Genomic DNA, 22,292 nt, shown 5'->3' on the forward strand with positions numbered 1-22,292 from the left:
AAGAACCTAATAAAATAAATACGAAAAACTTAATTTTCTATAAAAATATGAAAAATTATGTCTTCTTGATTTTATTGAAATTTATCATATCATATTTTATTAGGATCTGTATGCATCAATATTATGTATAATAGTTTATTTTGAATTACTTAAAGAAAACTTTGTATATATCTATTAACTAACATGAAATTGCTATCATATGTACAAAATGATTTTTAAAAGTTATTTACTTAATATTTATTGAATCTAATATTCAAGACATATCAAGAAAATCAAGATAACCTTGATTGTTAGAGTCTATTTAAAAAAAATACAAACTGAAAATAATTGTATTCATATTGTAAATTATAAAAATATTATTTATAAAAGGTACTATAAATTAAATGTATACTGGGAACTAAATTTTTACTTATAAAAATGTATTATTTAACTGCTCAAAGTTACTTGTACAATAGTTTATTTTTAGACTGTAATTTATTCAATTATGAGTTTAATAAGCTCGAAAAATTGTTAATACATACTTACATGCTTTGTATCAATAATAGTATTAATATTTTTATTGAAATTTATAAATTAAAAAAGAAGACAAGTTAATTAAAAAATTATGAATAGTGCATGTTAGAACTATTTTTATTTTAAATTATTGGTCATGTTAATAATTTTTTATTTATAATCATTCATAAAAAATTTGTTGGTGTTACTAATTTAAATGAAAATAATAAATTAAACTGAGTTAAATTTTGTTTTTATTTTATGAACATAAAAAATTATGCTCCGTGAATTAAGTAAAAATAAATAATTAATTAAAATACTAGAAATATAGGCTTCTAAATGTTATTTCCCCAGTTGCTAACTTTTTATAAAAGAATCTTTATTGTATATAATGTTAATTTTATATGTAATTATAACAAACAAAAAACATCTGATGTCTAATCTATTTTCTTACCTTTTCCTTCCCATATTAATACTATATTAATTATAATAATAATACTGAATTAATTAATAATAATACTAAACTTTTATTTTTTCTATAAATGAGGTTCTAATCACAAAGGCATGAATAAATGCAATTGTAACAAAATGAAAGTTGGAGTAACTAATTTATGGAAGTGAATAATCGCAATCGACGTGTAAAATAGAATGAATAGGTAACAGAAAAATAACTAGAAAGATCATATATGCATATGTTATCATATAAGTTATTGTAAATAGTGAAAATAACAAAAATAGTGGAAGAAAGGATAAAAGAGTCGAATAAGAAAAGAAAGTTCGGCGAGTGGCTATCAGAATGAGATTGCAATGCGATTTAATTGAACATAAATCGTTCATAAGATCCCGTGTAGACTCACTATTGCTCTTACTACGTACAGCTCTCCGTGATTTTAAATCGACTATCTTATGAGCTATCTCTCTGCCATTGCCTCGGTCAAGAGAAACAGTAAGCCTGGGGAGGGGGTTGTTACTTCTCTTGCTTTCCGGACCACTCGTGCTCTCACATCCACCTACCTTTCGCGCTTTTCTCTCTGCACACAAACTTTTAATTCGTTAGCTCGCATTCAACACAAAAACGGTGTTGTATCAATAGCAGCATGAGCAACAGGAACCTGTAAGAAAGTCTTGAACTTTGTTTATCTATGTACTTATATATAAGTAGAAGTGTGTGTGTGTGTGTGTGTGTGTTTGTTTGTTTGTGTGTGTGTGTGTGTGTGTGTGTGTGTGTGTGTGTGTGTGTGAGAGAGAGAGAGAGAGATTTCCCGACTTATATTCACATAAGTTTAAAAGAATCCTGATACACAATTGTTTCAATACGAAAAGCATTTTATCGTTTTGCAATTATTAATTCTTAATTGATCATTTTATATGTTGAAAAAATAAAAAGTAAACTGAAATCTATGATTATAATTCATACTGATCCTCAGTACGTCATTAAATTAGAACGTCATTAACATAATTAGTGTTATGATATAGAATTAATCTATTATACGCATCGAGTATTTTTATTTAACTGTTGACATTAAAAAAATATATACTGAAACTATATAAGAACAAAATTCAAATATTTTAGTAGATTCTGTAAATCACAATATTTATTTTGCATAGTAATTGAATTTTGCATAAGTTTAATATAAAAACTGAATACCGCATAAATGACAATTAATTCAGTTTTTTATAAAGTCTTTAAATTAATATAATTTTTATGTGATTGAAATAATGTCTTGTAAAATTCATAAAATTTTTAATAAAACAATAGTTTCACGAGTATGTAGATTTTATATACGTTAGAATTATGCTTCTATCGTCTATAATATTATTAATTTAGGATTTTAAATTCTCAAATTTTTTATAGGCAATTTATTTAACAGAGTGTGAACAAAGAATAATTTAATGCTTTATTCTCAGAATCCTTATGCTCTCTAAGTTATCGTGAAAATGAAATCGTTATTGACTTGTATCAATAATATAGATATATATAAATTTAAAAAAAAAAAAATATATATATATATATATTGTCAATCACAAATCACGAAAAATATCTTATTTTAAGACTAAATATATCTCCAATATATAACCGACTTTTAAGTCCTGTAATAGTGATAATTTATATAATAATAATGTAAAATTAAAAGCCTAACAAAACTTAATATTAAATATTTTTAATTTTAATTAAAATAATAAATTTTATTTGAAAATATGTTCTTAATTGACAATTAATTATAGTTACTTTATAAAAATTCATATTGACATGAGATTTACACTGTATTTGATCAAATGGATTTGATTAGATATTAATTTAAAGATCAAAATAAAAATAACTTTAATTATTAATTAAAGTCATTATTATGATTAATAATAAACTGCTTATTAATTATTAGGAACAATCTAAATTATAGAAAAGAAAATTTTAAATTTTAGATTAAGTATATATAATTTTTATGTATTTATATTATAGAATACAAAAATCATTATGTTATTTAAATGAAAATAATTAATGTATAAATAAAATTTGATTGTATTTCATTAAAAATGTATTAAATTAATTTTGTTAAATGTACAAAATATTATAATCTCAATTATTTTTTATAAAATGTTTCTAAATATATATATATGAATACCCTTATTAGTTATTTTTCACAATACATTGACCTTTAAAGAGAATGCTCTTGTATGCAGAATGTTTCTATATGCGGAAAGAAAAATAATTGAATTTGTTCGGAAAAAACACTATTTCATTAATAAACTAGTTTCTATGCATGCCTACATATCTTTTTTAAAAGTCACAATTAATATAAAAAATTCCCTGAAAGTCTTTTGATCTCTTTAAATAATAAAATTATATGATTTATTTATATGGCATAATTGACATAATTTTGAATTTAATTTAAAAAACGATATTTAAACGTCATGTATAATTTGTCTAGTCTTCAAAAAAATTAAATTAATTTTATTATATGAATTTGTTTTATCAAATTCAATGGTAATTTATTTATTTATTGCTAAACAAAATTTAAACATTTGCAGTTAAAATTTCAATTTTGTCCTTATCACTATTGTCTGTTAAAAATTTAAAATCCATGACACCATTCATAATGATAAAATAAGCAATAATGATTACTACTATAATCATAAGAATATTATATTTTATAAAAGAGTATATTGAAAAGGGAAATCACCATACTTGCTTAATTATAATCACTATAATTGCTGTATCTATAATACATTATAATTTAATACTATTCGGGATATAATAATTATTATAAATATTTTTTATTATTTTTCTTTGTTTGAAATAGAATATTTAAAATACATATATATATATATATATACTAAAAATAATTTAATTTCGCCTTGTTACATGAATACTTCTACATTGAAATACATACATTAATATTTATTATAAAATATATATTATTATATCAATTTTATAAAATGTTCTTGTAAAAATTATAAACTGTACTTCACAGTATTTGTACGATAATATTATTAAATAAACTAGTTTTTAATTTTTTGATACAAATTTTTTATTTTCTGCATTTCAAATATTCAGCTAACAAAGGAAATAGTAAAATGTGTACAGAATACAGCATTTAAATGTGTAAAAAATATAACACTCAGTTAAAAATAAAGTATAAATAAGTGCATGGAAAATAAAAAAAGAAGATGCTTGATAAGAAATTTTGGTTTTTACACGATAATACCTCATGATTATAATTTCTCTCGTTCCTATAATTTTCATTCATTATTCTCATTTAAATGCAAGAATTATTTACAAATAAATAAAGTAAATTAAGCAAAGAAACTTTCAAATTTCTATTTGGTCTTATATAATTACTTAGTTTTATAATAGTATTTTATATTGTGTAAATAATATTTTATGTGATATACATAAATAAATATATTCATTTATATAAATTCATATAATTCTTTAAATCAATATTAAAACAATTTCTTAATTTAAGGAATTAAACTAAAATTATAAAATTGTATATATATAATAATTTCATTATTAAACACATATATTTTTATTACATATTTAGTTTTATTAAAAAATGTTCTAAAGTTTGTAGTAAATTTTCATTACCAAACTAATTACTTTTTAAACATAATAATATTCGTTTGCATTTTAATCTCCAAAATTAATTAATTTACCAAAACCAATTAATTATCAATTAAAACCAATTAATTAGTAATTAGTTAATTTAACGAATTCAAATTCAATTATATTTAAAGTTTTTATAAATATAATCAATTTAAAAATTTAATTTAATTTATTTTCAATTAAAAACATATATTACTATATTGCTTAATTATATTATAATAAATGAACATAGTCATCTAAATTATATAAAAATTTGAATAAAATTATAATTCTTACTTTTAATTAATAAAAATTATTTTTGTCTTAGAATATAATATCATGTATCAGTCTAATTTTGGAATTATTTTATATATGCCATTGAAGTTGTATTAGCTGTATGCAAAGGGATTCACAGCATATGCTCATAAAATCTGATGTACTTATGTCACTATAAAATAATACATAAATACTGTATGCTAAGTAATGGCAACAGTGTGGTAATAAAGAGCATCCATACAATTACTTTGTTTTACTGCACATTGATTTTACCAGCTGCCGTTATATTCACGTAAATTGCTTAGTCACTGTATATTAGCATGGTTACGAAACTGTATTTGAATATGTGCAGACACATTTTATTATTTCTACCCTCTCTGATCTCTTATCTAAGCTATCTACCGACCACACACATACGTGCTTACTTGACACTTGTCAGGTACTATTGATAAATTCTCTCTCTCTCTCTCTTCTTCATTTTCTTCTTTTTCACAATAAATTGACCTTCTCCATACTCTAGAAATTACTTAATATCTGATTTATTTATTTTCCATATTTTTCCATATTACAATCCATTTTTTAATACTTGCTAAAACTATATTTTATGTACTGAATATTGGTTAGATTATCATTACAATTTCCAATATGCGCCATTTTGTATAAAATAGATACATCTTTTTATTTGTTCAGATTTGTAATAGTAGTTTTTATTTGTTAAACTATACAAATTTTATATACTTCGATTAATCATTGAAACAGAAAATAAGCTAGTAATATATTACCTTACATAATTTTACTCATGATGATTTTAAAATCATAAGATTACAACGTAAACTATAAAATAAAATGAACTATAAGATAAATTAAAATACAAAAATTTAAATGATTAAAGATATTAAAAATATATGATTAAATATAATAACATGTTTTTGTGATTCCAAATGCTCAAAAATATTGAAAACTTATATTGTTTAATGGCCTCTACTACATTATTATTAATTATTATTAGACCAAATATATGATTATAACTAAATAATTTGTTAACAGTTATTTAGATTTTATTATAACCACATTGAGAGAGAAAGAGGAACTACCTTAAAATATATTTTAATTCAATCAAATTTCATTCTTCCTTAGTAACTTATTAATTAAGTAATTGGAACATTTGCATTCCTTTTATAACCTTTTATTCTAACTATTGCATATACTTATATTAAAATTAAATTAAATTAAAATAAAAAAATAAAATTTAAAAATCACAATTTAAAGGTGAAATCTATGTTTATTTATTAAAATTGATATAATTACATATAAAAATTAATTTTATAAAAATAATTTATAATATAAAAATTATTTTATAAAAGAAAATTTTAGACGATATTATAATTATATATTACTAATTCAAACGAAAATAAAGAAGTCATACCAAACCAAATGTTTTTTGTTAAATAATTGAATCCACAAAAAAATATAAAAATAGAGGTTCCCTTTTTGTATATTTATTTTTGTATATATATATATATATATTGTATATATATTGTATATATATATATATATATTGTATATATATTGTATATATATATATATTGTATGTATATATATTGTATATATATAATATAATATGACGTATGTATTTATTACAAAATTACTCGTTACTAATCACGATTATTATAAGAATATTAAACTTTCCATATATTTAACTATCGTATGATTGATTGAAAAAATTATTAATAACAAGCTGTAAATCTAATTACATACATGTGAAGTCAAATGAATTGTACCATAAAAAAACACGGTGATTTTCTAATTTTTAGTACATTCAATGTGTGTATATATTCTTTATATATTATATTTAAAAAAAACAAATAATCTGCATTTGTTTATTTCATAATGATAAACATTAATATCATAAATAATTATTTGAGTATCACTTAGTGATAATAAAGCATTGTTTTACAATTCTTGCAAAGTTAATTTCTTTTCATGTTATATATATATTTTTCAAACATACAAAATAGTGTTGAGTGCTGATTATTTTACCAATTCGGTATAAAGATAAATCGTATAAAAATAGACCAGTTCTTATATTTTGGTTTATTTCACAGTCAAAATAAAATTAATTTTAATAGATAATAAATTACTATTTCCAAAGAAAATTCATAATAATGGGAAAAGTAAAATAATTGTACTATTCTCAATTTTTATCGCTATTATATTCTTTTACAATATGTATAAATAATGCAAAGTAGAAATCTAATTATTCCTACATAACAAAGTATAAAAATAATTTATGCATATTTTAAATGCAAATTTTATATGTGCTTAAAGACCTTTTCCAATACTTTCTGTTCGAGACACTATCAAAGAGACAGCACGATACTATGATTGATATCCATCATTTTTATTTCAAATTTTTAATGACTATCGCGTAGGCTAACTGAATATAAGAGTGTGAATATATGTAATGCTTGAAAAATATTATGGTAGGATATTTTGCAACTAAATATTTATGAAATTTAACATGAACTTTGCATAAGGAATTTGATTGAATCATTTTAATATTACAAAAATGCAAAGAAAATAACTGAAACATGTACAAACGAATATGTCTATAAAAGTGATAAAAATACTTAAAAAGTATGAAAAGGAAATACAGACATCTATTTTAATTGAACTTATAAACAATTGTAATATAAAAGATACTTTGATCAGTATAATATTAAAATATTCTAGTAAAAAGTGAATATGAATAAATTGGGAATATTTCTCAATAATATATGTTGTGAAAGATAAAAACATATATAATTATTTTAAATAATCTATATATGCCGATATAAATGTATTAATTGCCAAGAAATTTTATATTTTATAAGGTACACTAAAATATATATGTTAAAACACAAAATTTTACATCATTATACGAATTAAAATAAGCTATTTATTAATTTATCAGAGCATAAAAGAATTGCGGACAACTGCTCAGTTCATATTTGCATTTCAATAAAAACATTTGTAAAAACATGTAAAATTTTTGTCAATATTCAATAAATAAAATAAAATCATAGTATAGATTCTTTTAATTATTCATTTATTATTTATCGTTATTATGAGATAATTATACTTTTAGATATTAATTAAAACGTTAATAAAATGTTCTTCTATCACATTATAATAAAATGCGAGAACAAGGTGTTTGAATTCTGAACTATTTATATAAACTGGGATTCCGACAACCAATATATTCCATTGATGATAGTAATATGATGAGTTTTAATCTATTTGTAATGTATCATAAGGCATATAATAAATATTTCCATGAGTATCTAGGAATATGAGTCTTTAATATTTTTAACCAACAAAATAAAGGGGATACAATTTACTTGCAATTATATTCTACAAGTAAGCAGTTCATTAGAATAACACAGGATTATATGTAAAAATGTTTTCTATGGATATTTTCTCTAACTATCTTTTAGCTTTTACACTTGTAAATTGGATAAACATCATCATGTATATAAGTTAAATAATAATACATAAATAATTAATAAAGTTGAAGACACCCAATGACAAATATTTCTTTGTCCTAGAATTTGTACTTTTAAATCTATTTATATGTTGCATCCATAATTTATAGATTTGTAAAAATACAAATTTATTCATAAATTCATGCTTTAATATTATGAAGTAATACTATAATAATAGAAATGAGGGAATGGAACCTAAAATATGAAGTCTTTTTTAATTGACACATAAATAATAAAAATAATAATATTATTATAATCTTCTTATTGTTATAAAGATAAAAAAGCAATTTATCTTAATTGTATTTTTAATGTTTTAGCAGGTTACATAGCTTTAGTATTTGCAAATAAATAATTGTTAAATATTATTTTTATTTTTTAAATTAAATTATTAAAATTAAATTAATTGTTATAATTAAATTATTCATTGTAATAATTAGTATTCATTAAAAGAATATATTAGTAAAGTATGTTTAAAACAACACTTTGTTACTACTCATTTCAAATAAAATTGATTCTGATTCATTTATACCATTAGTTACCATTTTAGAAAAATAGTTTGTACTAAATATTCGATTAGAGATGTAATAAACTTTCATATTTTAATGAAAAATAAGGCAGGTATTTTCAGTTTTATGAAAAAATTATTAGTGTAGAACGAATTAAAGAAAAAGTACACTCTGCAATGTAGGAGTTATTCTTGGAACGTCGTCGTCTTAACCATAAATATTAATAATTAAAACTAACAATAAATAAAATTAGATTGTTATATTATTTATATACTAAGCCAAGCATCTTTTTCGAATTCTGAAAAAAAATATTATTAATATTTCTCTCTCTCTCTCTCTCTCTCTCTATATATATATATATATATATATATATATATATATATATATATATGTTTGTATATCGTTAAAATATTCATAGAAAGAGAATATTAAGCGATGCCAACAAAGATGAAATATAGTCTAAAACTAAAGAGTAGTCTGATCGAATCAAGTCAGTATGAAATTAATAGGCAGGAAAAAATTAAATGAAAAAGAAGTGGTTGGACCCCCCTTTATTTTAAAATGAATACAATCATGTTAATATAAAAAGAGAAGATAAAAAAGTTTAAAGTCTTTATAAAACAAACGTTTTATATCTTTCTCTATTATGTATATACATTACATTGCGTCATGTATTTATGAATTTATATGACTTTTCATATTATATTTCATTTACATTTCATTTAAATTTTGTGTTTATATTGATAATAAAATTATTTAATATATAGATTACATAAAATAAATTATATTATTATTATATAAAATAAGTAAATAGATATTACTCAATATTTAAAATGATAAAACATTAGTATTCCTGTTGTTCCAATAGATTATTCTAAAGTATGTGTACCGAAAAGTCAAAGGTAGTAAAATTATTTAAAAAATTGTCTCGAAAATCTACGTATCGAATAATGGTTGAGACTATTTAGGCAATTAATTATGCATAAGATTCCAAAATTTTAATTAAGTTTAAACTTTTCTATATGATAAAAAACTATACGACAACATTGTATTTGAAAAATTAAATTGAAAAATAAGACAAGTTTAAAGATAAAGTAAGAAGTATAAACGGGTGTATTTGAAAGAAGTCATTATTTACTCATGGTAAGTTGATTTGTTAATGAACCTAGACAACGACGTTCCTAGCTGGCTTTAGTGACTCGCATAAATGCATAGATGTCCATGTGATAGGGACTCACCAATCCTCTTGACTCCAACATCCTGATTGAAGGAGACGCTACGTTCGATTGCATTTCGTCTTCCTCCTGTTCCTTTTTTTCCAAAACTGCAAAATTTTCCAAGATCTGACCCAACTCTGACGAATTTATGCGATGAATCTTGAACATCCTTGTTCTCTTGTGTGCTACTAACGTTTTTCATAACAGCTTGATAATCCTAAGACTATCAGTTATTCGATAACTTATTTAGTATTTTTTTGTTTCTGCTTTTTTACTTTGCTTTGCCTTTTTTATAGTATTTTGATTGTCAATCCTTTACATCTCTTAATTGCTGAAACCTCTGCTCATCTCCTCTTGTCTCTGGCGATTCAGCTATCCCGGAACTGTGACAATCATGTCGAAAATGCACTGTTTTATGATCAAATACTTATTCTTATACAAATTACGTGCAGTATATATCAACTAATTAACTTTACTAAATAAAACAACTTACCAATGAATAAAACAAAAATAAAATTTTATTAAATTGCATTATATTTCAATATTAAATTTTTTAAGAAAAATAATTATTTTTTCATTAAATATAATTAATAATCAATTTAATACTAGTAAAATATTATAAATTTTTACTTTTGCATAAATAATATCACTAATAGACAATTTATTCACTAATTTCTGGATATTTATTTTTTGTAGAAATTCATAATATCAACACAAATAATTTTTTGTTTATTTAATCATTTTTCATTTTTTTTTAATATACAAAAGTACATTTTTACTAATCAGTTTTCTTGGAAATTCTTGTCTGCATAAAAATTTCGAATCTTGACATTTGTTTATAATAATTTGTTTTAATTAATACTTTTAGTGAAAGAATTTCAAACGATTGATTTAACTTATTGTTTTATTCATTACAATAATTACTTTATTATAATTGCTATTTGTAATTTGTATATCTTCTAACTTTATTAAAATTGTATACGCATATGTAAAGTTACAGTCATAAAAAAGATTTTTTCATAAAGTATATTATGTCTGGGATCATATTATTGACAAAAAAAAGTTATAATAAAATATAAATATAATTATAATTAAAATAAATATAAAAATATTTATAATAATAAATATTGCTTATTAATATCGATTATAAATGAAATAATGAATAGTACTTCTGCACATTAATTATAGTTCATTTATATTTTTCTTAATTATTTTCAATACAGGCAACACTGGGATTGGGTAAAAATTGTATAATACGTAATCTATTATAAATTTTTGGATTTTTTTTTTATTTAAATAATAATTCATCATTTTGATACAATCTTTCAAGTTCTAAATCAATTAAAAATATTTAACAATTATTTGAAAATTAGAAAATTCTTAAATAATTTTTAATTATCATATTATTTATTATAATGGTATAATATTAAAAAAAAAAGAAACATATTTTAATATATTTTTATCAAGTTCTGTTTTTACTCCCAACTCTATGTGTAGACAAATTTTTTAAGTTTATAAAATATCTAGCTATAAGTTTAATCAACGTGATAGAACTATAAAAACTAATTTCACTATATGATATCTATCTCTAACAAAAATATATTAACATTGATTTATGTGATAAATATAAATTGTGTAATTATTATCTTAGCAGTTCGTTGAAACACTTTTAATACTTGAATAAATTATATGAACTAAATTATTTAAATCATTTATATTTAAGTGAAATTTTCAAAAAACAATAATTGACTATTATAATAGTTCACAATGTTATCCAGTGTAAGAATTACTATATTTGTATGTTATCATTTGCTAATGAAAAAATAAAATAATTATGCAATGTTATTTATAAGAAATATTAAATAAACAATAAAATTAAAGAGTTTTTCATAACTCTTACTTTTTATTACATATATTAATACCTATATATTACAACGTAAATTACATTAATCTATATTTTATCTATTACCCAATATTACAAAAAGATAAAGAATTTATCTAATAATGGTAACAATATAATTACAATTTAAAATTCAAATATAAAATATGATTTATAATTAAAATCTAATCTAAAATCTGTCTTCGTAAAATAATGTTAAAGTATGCATCTGTCCTTTACTCCCCCACTTTCTCTCTCTCTCCATCTTTCACTCTCTCTCTTTAATTTTTACTTTTTTTTTCTCTAAATTCTTAATTATAAAGCTCCTATTTTTCTTCTTTTTAATTTTATATACGTAACAAAATTCTAGACCTACTGAATTCATAAAACGCCACTGAAGATTTTAGTATAAATATTAGTGATTAAATAAAAATGACGAATACCTTGATTTCATTAGCAACGAACTGCCTTAAGTAAAAGCTACATAAAATTTATAATACATATAATATATTTATTAAATTTTACGATATTCAATTCATTTTGTTTTCCATATAATTATAAATGTTACAAATATAAAAATTTTAAATGTATGCTAATAATCATTATGTATAATCAATAAATCATATTTTAAACCACAAAAATATTATTATAATAAGAAAAATTTATTTTTATTTAAATTATATTGGAAATATAATATTTAGATATATTTGTAAATCGATTATTGCAATCGATTAATATTTAAATAATGATTAAACAATAAGAAATTATATATATTAATAAAAATAATAATAAATATTCGTTGACAATAAATTTGTTATGTATTTGTAATTTTAACTTAGTCTTTTATGTATTTAATTTAATTTAGTAGTATATTATTTATCCCGAAGCTCTATTTTTGCATATCATAATTTAAGATATAATGTTTCAATTTTTTTAAATAAATGCTAATAATATTAATAAATGCTTCGATGTTAAAAATTAGGATTTATATTTTTTAGAATATTGTTTCTATAACAAAGACATAAATAGAAATGAATAATACTTGTTTTTACTGTATTTCGAATTATATAAATATATTTCTAGTTTAAAAATAAAAATTAATAATATTTTTTAGATTACTTATTTTAAGACCGTATACACTATTTTAAGGGACTCTAAGTTAGCAATAATATTTTATAGTAACTAAATAAGAAGAAACGAAACTACAAAATAAATTTAGAATATAGAGAATATGAAATCTTCCATTATAAATACTAGAGAATATGTATGATTTTTCCTTTTCAATTGTAATGCTGTTATTCAGAGTTTAATGGTGCTAAAATGAACTTTTATTTATATGTACGATCAAAGATATTATAAAAATAAAATAATAAAATCTTATCAATAAAAAAATTCAATAAAGAATTGTATTTTCTAACATTGTGATATTACAATAGATCATAGAAAATATAGAAAATAAAAGAATTTGTAATAATTAAAAATTAGCTGACAATGATTAAAGTGAATAACTGAGTATTCTACAATGAATAGAATATCTGCAAAATAGTTTGAAAAAGTGTTAAATTAGTGTTAATGAGATGTAAATAAATCTGATATAAGATTGAAGTATTAAATAAAAATCGAAAGAAATATAAGCAATTTATCACATATTTTTCATAGAAATAAAAATAATATTTTTATTAGAAACTAAAATGTGAAACAAAATATTTTACATTTTTAATGTATGTAATTCAACAAAACTGCAATTAAACATACTTATAGTAAGAATAAAATAATAGTAATTCAAATGCAAAAAAAAGTTCATCTTCTATTTATATTATTCAACTATTTAATAATAATTAACAGCTCTATAATATTTACGAATGAAAACCAATCTTATCTTTTAAAGTAATTTATAAGAAAATTAATTATGGATGAAAAATTTGCTAGTCACATTAAAAAAAAAAGTGTAATGAATTATCTAATATGCTTAAAACTACCTGTTATTTATTCACTAAATGTATATAAAGAAAAAAATAATTAATATATTTCCAGGGAAAATAAATTTTTAGTCAATATTAGTATTTGAAATGAAAAATCTATTTAATATAGTACGGAATCATTAATCCTGATTGGAGAATATTAAATTGCTAATAATTAAAATAGAATTAACGGTAGCAGTTTAACGTAAAAGATCTTATCAACACCGAACGACGTTTATAGAGTTAAATTAATAAAATAATTATGAATAAAATATGAACGTTTATAAAATGGAAATATAATATTGCTAGTTAATCAAGTGGATAGTTTCATTCATTCATATGATTTGTGAAACATACATAGTCCGCATTAGTTCTATATATAAAATGAAATATTTAAAAATGTATTTAGTAAGAAATTTTATAGTCAAAAGTTCTATTAATTAAGGATTAATAAATGTAATATAAATATAACATCTGAACAACTAATAAAATTATAAATTATAAATTATATAATATAAATTATACTGAAAATCTAAAATTAGTTAAGAGGAAATTTATAATTTTATTCATTATAATATAATTATTATTATATATAAATTATTATATAAAATTCTGCTTGATAAATATTACTGTACGATAAAGTATCAAAAACTCTTATTACACTTATAATCACTTATATTCACTATAATATATAATCACTTATAATTCACTTATAATCTTCAATGTTAATAATATCGTAGTAATTATTGATGTTGCGACAGTAAATGAAATTCATTTATATCTTATTATTTTATTAAAGACAATATCAATAAAGGTAATAGATTTATTTTATTTACTTTTATTACCTATATTCTTACATAATTTTAAACTATTTGCTATAAAACATTATCAGGAAAAAAAATCTTTATGCAACTATTATACAGTCATATATAACAATATAACAAAAATGTAACATTAAAAATAATTGAATCTTTATAGACGTTTACTACAATGATTTATTGGAATAATTCTTATTTATCTAATTGATATTTCAATAATATTTTAATTTTACACTATAAATTTGATGGTTCATTTGTTTTTTATAAACAATTTTAAAATCATTTTTAAATTGTTATTGAATATATTGCAAAAAAGTTATAAAATATTGAAATTGGAGTGAATTGGCGAATTCTAATATCTTGTAAGAATGAAATTTTAAATATTTATCATATTGAATGAACATTAATTTTATACCAAAGCTTCTGTTACCGATGGCAGATTATTGAAAATATGAATTTTATCCATTTTTAAAAGTTTCTATAAATTTGTAAATAATTTGAAAGAAAGATAATAACATTAAATGCATATATCTGTATTTGTATACGAGAGTTAAGAAATTAGGATTTAATGAAAGGAAGGATATATTTTTACTCGTCAATTAAAACTTATTAATTTAGTTTCATAAAATATTGCTGACATTTATTTAGATTTTATTCTTGTTGTCTGTGTAATTGTTTATAAAATTAATAACAAATGAGAAATAAAGCAATAACATAAAAATAGCAATTATACATATTTAATTAATATTGCGATAATGAATAATGTAGGTTTATATTAGTTATAAATTTGATTTGTATTTTATAAACAAATTTAAATTAACTTAATTCTTTCTGATATTCAAACAATTTTTAATTTTATAAAATTATTACAAAATATACTGACCTATATTAGAACATATTTGTTAATATTTATAAATTCTTTTACAGTAAACAGAATAAGTATATAATCAAGTAAATTTGTATTTAATATTTAAACATTATTTTAATCAATATTAAGAATAATTGAAAGATATTTTCATATTTATATAATAAGATACTATGAATGTATAAATATATAAATCTATTTGTTAGTACATTTTTTAATTAGAACACGCAGGAAACATTTGTCACTCGATGAAATACGTAAAAATATATTTAATATGAAATTATTATCTAAATTATAGAACAATAATATTATATAAATACTTAATGAATTTGGTAAAACGTTAAACATCGGTTTAGATCCTTCATAATAATTATAATGATTATTAAATACAAAATAAAAAGTTAAAAGTGTAAACTATAATTTAGTAATCATTTAAGTATAAATAACCTAAATACAAAGTATAATTGAAAATCAAATTAAACTTTTATTAAAAGATGCGGAACTAGTTCAAGATCAATTGAAAATTATCGATCATTTTACAGGATTTTATTAAACTCAAACAGATCCATTCTGAAAAAATTTACTTGGTTACTCGCTCGAAGATTATATGCTATAGAATCATTATTATGTATACCAATTTTTAAAATATTTTCTTTTGTTATTAATTGGAAACATCGTACATGTGCTTCATTATAAATAATATAATTGATTTCGATGTGTTTGTTTAGTCATCGATGTTTTTAATCATGAATGTTTAATTCCTATTTTTTATATATTGCTTTAAGTTTTCTAAATTTAAAAAATGTAAATTTATACACAATTCAATTTGTAGAAATCGAAAATGTACAGTTAAATTTGCTATGTATGGACATTTATTATTAATTTTATGTTGTAGGGAATAAACGTATAACAAAGATAAAGCCAATAATCATTATTTTTATTGATGTTTCTTTGTCCAACGATTTTAGCATCTCAAGGAGTTTTACATTTTTCTTTCTTTTCATATACTTTAAAACCAATAGTATAAACATGAAGAATAATGTTTATTTAATGTAAAAAAAATTTGATTATTTCCAATTCGTATAAAATTTATATTCGATTAAATAATATAAGAACAAATTAAAGAAAATTTATGTAAATATAATTTTTTATGGAATAAAGAAAATTATTTTAATGTATAATAGTATATATATGTACAGGTACAGGTATGTCAAGTATAAAATTATGTACCAATTCAAGTGAAGACTTTTTATTATATAATGGGTAATAGTTATTATTATTATTAAAACTTATTATTCTACATATATTTTAATATTTGTATTAATCTCTCAGATATCTTTTATTATAATAAATATAGCGAAATTACAAAATGTAAATAAAATTTTGGGATAATTATATACCAATTAAAAATTGAAAATTTAGTAGATAGTTGAATATTGATTTTTATCCAATTTTATCATGATTTAATGAACATGCTCTATGAGTGAAAAGATGACATAGTAGATCAGAAATTTAAAAGTTTCCTTTGCTAAAAAAGTTCTTTGCAGCTCTTAGAATGAACGAAGTAAAGAGTAACGGCAACATCAACGCTCATGTTATATAGATTTCGTCTTAGCGTAATTGAAATTTATATACCCTATAAGCTTGCACATGACATAAAGAAGCGATACTCTATAAAAGCGATTAAATTTCAATAGTAGAATGTACACTATTGGTGCAATAAACCTCGATGCCATGCATAATTCGAAATTTTTTCAAATAATTTTTACTTATAATGAATGGCAAGACAGATAGAACATTTGGTTTAACTTGTGAAAGCATTCGTATAGATGAATACAAGTGCTATCAAGCCAGTGATTACAAAAAAATTTGATTTATACAGCGCAAAATTACTGCATATGTAAAATTTAGCCTATTGGATATTTCTTTATTTCTTTACCATGTTATAATTGGAAGTGATTAATGAATGTGTTTGATCAGATATATGTATTACTTATCATATGCATCTTATGTTAGCAATTGTAATACATTATTTTTTATTATTTTTCAAAAGTTTGTTTTAGCATCGTTTTCATTTCTTTGCTTTTCATTTGATTTGTGGTTTCATGTATTTTCAAATTATCGTCATCACAAATGTCTTTTTACTGAAAATTATATTAATTGAATAATATGATAAAAAATATTTATATTTGTTGAACAACATATAGACAAATATTCTTAACTTAAAAATAGTCCAATATATTTTGCTATTTGAATGAATAAGTTGTAAGTAACAAAGCAAAATTATTTGTAATTATGAAAATTTTACATCTATTCGATTGATAATTTTTACGTGTATTATGTAGCATATTATGATTACCTTTAAATGACTCAAGATAAAGAACTTTAGTTAAAAATAAATAAATAAAAGATCATTTAATTTATCTAAATACGTTAAAATTGGAAAAGTAATGCATGTAAGCTTTTATGACCAAGAAGCGAGAATAGCTTTAATCAAGGAAGTAAAGCCACGACGAGATCACGACGCCATAATGAGAGTGGATGCGTCCGTCCAATGGGCACATATGACTACAAGTCGTTGACTCTTCCGCTTTCGCTTCACGCAAGACTCGCGACGAACAAGAGCGCGCGATTTTCCTCCTCGGACAGACATGCCGTCATGTCTCCAGTAGTGAATCTCGATCACGCCTCTTACAGTCTCTCTACTCGCAGAAAATTAAACGTCCATTGAGATAAAGAAGGGAAGGCTGAGAATGAACCAAAGCAGCGATTAAGCTGTCCGTTAGCACGCTTTAATGATTTGATCCAGCTGGTTAATGGAGACCTTTCATGGACTTTTCTGGTATTTTCACACCAATGCAACATTGAGCTACTATTTTAATTCGTATCACACTGTTTTTTAAAGGTATTTTTCTGAGTTATTATTTATCAAAAAATCCTTATTTTTATATATTTTTAGTAAACTAAAATGAAAACATAAATAAATAATAAACGACATATGAAATAGATTTTGTTAACTCTTTATAATATCTTTGTGGAATTATTTCTTTTATCCGTTTTTGCAGTATGAATTGTTTTTATAATTAATTGCAAATATGAAGCAAATTTAATTATTTCTTGCATTTCATAAATTTATTACTATCAACTGTATATAAAATTTTAATTAATAATGTAATATAATAAATTGAAAAGGATTTTCATCATTTAATAAAATATTGTAGCACTTTATAAAAATAATTACTAGAATTTCTAGCTTTTACCTATAATAAATACTTGCTAACGGAAAATATTATTTATTATATTAGAATTATATTAGAATATAGAAAGTAAATCTGCTTTTTGGATCATTGATATCAAACGCTATACAGCCATATTTATTTTAGTTTTAGCTTATATTCATTCATAAATGCAGGAATTGTTAACTTTTCAAAATAATTGAAAAATTACTTAATTGCAATGTATTAAATTCACATTTCTTAATCATGAAATTGATTTGAAAAATTTAACGCAGTAATTAAGTTTTAATTAATAGATTTTCACACACATATACATACACACACGTGCGCGCGCCATTTTTATCCCATTTATTTAAGTCTTATTTCACATTTTCGTAATATAAGGTAGCAACAAAATTCCAAGAAATTAATTATCTAGTGTTCTCCTAAAATAGCTTTTCTTGCCATAACAATATTATAATTGAAATATTATATTGAAACGTATTAGTTAAACGCATTGCAAAATAATAAATATATTTGATTGTATCCTAATCAATATTTTTTAATTTTATGAAAAATTTAATTAAAACCATATATAAAGTAAAATAACTATGTATTCTAATAATTTAATTGACCGTATCAACTTGTTTAAATTACATTCAATAGTCAAATGTAGAAAATATTTATATGCTCTAATATGAATTATGTGAAAATATAAATTTTAAAATTTTATAAATATTCTAATAAAAAAAGTGCTTAAAATTTTCATATTTGTTCAAATATTTGAGTATGAAATTTTATAAAATTAAGATTCGTATAATTTATAAAATTAAAAAAAAAACTAGTTCACATAGTTTTTTATCACAAATTCAACACAGAAATAGTATAATTTATTTACATTTTATTAATTAGATCGATTCTATTAATTTATTAGACACAAATGTTTATTTAATTTTATTTTAATATGTGATAAACCAATTCTATTTTTCATGTTTTCTAATAAATAATTGTAGCATAAGAATGATAATTGTATAACTCAATCTTTCAGTAACTATTCATTTTAATTGAAGCAGCATTTGGTTCGAAGTTAATATATGCGCAGTCCGCATTTTTCCTTGAAGTAACAGGTTAATGAACCTTACATTGCGATATTGCCATTCTTACAAAGCGACACTTTAACCCAGCACTTTTGAGAAAATAACACACTGCTCACTGAAGTAACGTAGTAATCATTCAACACGCTATTACTCAGCGCTAGATTGTACTTCGACATTGGATTGTCGATGCACTGCCATGCGCACGCAAAAAATCGTCCATCTATCCACTCCGGAGATCAATTTTGACAAATGTTGTTGCTGGCCAAGTATATTGTACTCTTTCTCTTTGTACCACTTTGTGTCCCCCCCCCCGTCACTCTATCACGCTGTCTCTCTCACCCCCCCTCTATATATATATATATATATATATACACACACATACATACACACATAGTCAGAAATAAATGAAAAATATTGGTAAAACAATAAAGAGTGGAAAAGGAAGGGAAAGCGGGAGAGAAAAAAGATTCTGATAGCACGTTCACCTCGTGCTCGATTTCGATTTCGACAGTAGTTGCGATCCTTTTTTGGAGCAGATACTCGCATTTTGCAAATCTACTCAATCGAATTTTACCTTTATTGGTTTGATTTATACTGACGTTACGTTATACTTTAGCAAATCACAGAAAATTTTGAGCGTATCTTTCCCCTTACCTTCTGTCCCTTCTCAATTTCTCTATCGCTTCTATCTTTCTAGTCGCGGTTCGATATATTTCATACGATTCAATTACATTATCCCAGTTTAATGAAATCATAGCAAAGTAATTTAAGATGAATAGCATAAATAAAGAATATGAGTGTGAAAAAGGTAGTTAACGACGGCAACGGATAGAATAATAGGTGTGGTGTTATAGAGAAGGGGAAGAGTGACGAGACTTGGCACCAAAGACAGATGACGCCACGAATTTCACTTTCACCCAAACGAATTGGCTTGAATAGCTCACTACCGTCCTATCTTCAAATTACCTTCTTGCCTGAACACTCTAACTTCAACGAAGCGTCGTCCACAAGGCGTATTGATGATAGAATTCGCTTATCCTCACTCCAGTATCCTCGCAACTGGTAAGGTGCAGTTCACCAAAACAAATAAAATTGTTGCGCACAAGTATGTACTAATCGTGAATCACGCGGCACGGACGTACTGAAGGCGACTAACGGCGCGCTCGGCCACTCAGTTCGAGCTGATGCTGTTGCCGCTGCTACTCCTGATGCTGGCAGGGGAAGCTAATATATATATATATATATTTCTTTTTATTATATATCTTACATACACAAACACAAACAAACAAATACACACACATACACACACGATAATAGATAGATAAATGAAGATAGATGGATTAAGAGAGAGAGAGAGAGAGAGAGAGAGAGAGAGAGAGAGAGAGACAGACAGACAGACAGGCAGAGAAATAGACAGCCGTACAGGCAGGGAAACAGACAAACAGATAGGTAAATAGATAGATGTATATATTAATGTACGGATATGTCGATAGATTGATAGACAGATGGATATATGTATGTATGGATATATGGATAGATAAATTGATAGATGGATAGATGGATGGATAGAGAGATAGATAGATAGATAGATAAGTAGATAGATAGATAAGTAGATAGATAAATGGATACAAAGAGAGAAAAAGAGAGAGAGAGTGAGAGAGAGATAGACAGACAGACAGACAGAGAGGTAAAGAAATAGATAGACAGGTAGACTGGCAGAAAGAAGGGCGAACAGATAGATAGACAGATAGATAGTTAAATATATAAATTGATATATAGGTTCATATACATATATATATATATATATATATATATATATATATATATATATATATATATATAGATAAATAGATAGTTAGATAGGTAGATAGATAGATAGATAGTTAGGTACTTAGATACGTAGATAGTTAGATAGGTAGATAGATAGATAGATAAAGAGATGGATGGATGAATAGATAGATAGATAAATGTGTAAAGAGAAGTTGTAGCGGAACTCTTTTCGCGATACGGCTGCAACTTCAACCTCACGCACTCTACGGTCGAGCGCCGGCAAACTAATAAGAACTGCGGAGGAAACCTACTCGGAGGAGCTGCGTAGGCTGGCTCTCACTCGCTTCTATTCCTTTTTTGCGCTCTCCTCACATAGCATTCTCTCCATCGTTGCCCTCCCTCCCTCGCTCACTCACTCATTCACTCACACATACACACACACACACACACACACTCTCTCTCTCTCTCTCTCACTCTCTCTATCACTTTCTTGCTCATGCTATCGAGCTGCTACGTAACCTCAGCAACATAGATCGATGGACCTGAATGTCTGTTTTGTCTGTGAAAGTGTGTAGAGGAACTTACTCA

General features: G+C 22.9%; 1 long non-coding RNA gene across 1 annotated transcript; it reads right to left on the bottom strand.

The window, feature by feature from the left end:
• Positions 1 to 1,396: 1,396 nt before the first annotated feature.
• Positions 1,397 to 21,983, bottom strand: LOC105368110 (uncharacterized). The gene is made up of 4 exons (XR_913091.1): positions 21,929 to 21,983; positions 20,901 to 21,158; positions 10,121 to 10,482; positions 1,397 to 1,604 (listed from the first exon to the last, which is right to left on the bottom strand). It is a non-coding gene; the product is annotated as an uncharacterized LOC105368110 (long non-coding RNA).
• Between the last annotated feature and the right edge of the window lie 309 nt (positions 21,984 to 22,292).

The sequence above is a fragment of the Ceratosolen solmsi genome, unplaced genomic scaffold (genome assembly GCF_000503995.2).
Source record: "Ceratosolen solmsi marchali unplaced genomic scaffold, CerSol_1.0 scaffold6, whole genome shotgun sequence".
In the NCBI taxonomy this organism is placed as follows: Eukaryota; Metazoa; Arthropoda; class Insecta; order Hymenoptera; family Agaonidae; genus Ceratosolen; species Ceratosolen solmsi.